This window comes from Penaeus monodon, chromosome 33 (assembly GCF_015228065.2).
Source record: "Penaeus monodon isolate SGIC_2016 chromosome 33, NSTDA_Pmon_1, whole genome shotgun sequence".
In the NCBI taxonomy this organism is placed as follows: Eukaryota; Metazoa; Arthropoda; class Malacostraca; order Decapoda; family Penaeidae; genus Penaeus; species Penaeus monodon.
In genome coordinates, this window is record NC_051418.1 from 19,720,277 (window position 1) to 19,720,522 (window position 246).

The 246-nt window shown below is 50.0% G+C and overlaps 1 protein-coding gene across 1 annotated transcript in view; it reads left to right on the plus strand.

Annotated features, from left to right (window-relative positions):
* Positions 1 to 246, plus strand: part of LOC119594123 (procollagen-lysine,2-oxoglutarate 5-dioxygenase 1-like) — a 7,714-nt gene that overhangs the window by 3,861 nt on the left and 3,607 nt on the right. The window lies entirely within an intron of this gene.

A 246-nucleotide genomic window follows, 5' to 3' on the forward strand; every position in this document is an offset into this window, starting at 1 on the left:
AGAGCTCTTGACAAACATGCATAAGCAGCTAATTCCCAGTGCCTGGCCCTCGAATGCCTCCCCTTCCATAGCCCTGTACCGAGACCCAGCTAAGGCGGTCCGCTCAGAGCCCGTGTTTACCAACTTACGTGTTCATGTCGGCAATTAGGGTTGGAATCCTCGTTAACTCTGAGCCGTGATAACCCAAACGAGGTGATCTGAGGAGGAACTTCTTTCCTTCTTTTTTATTGTTGTTGTTGCTACGTC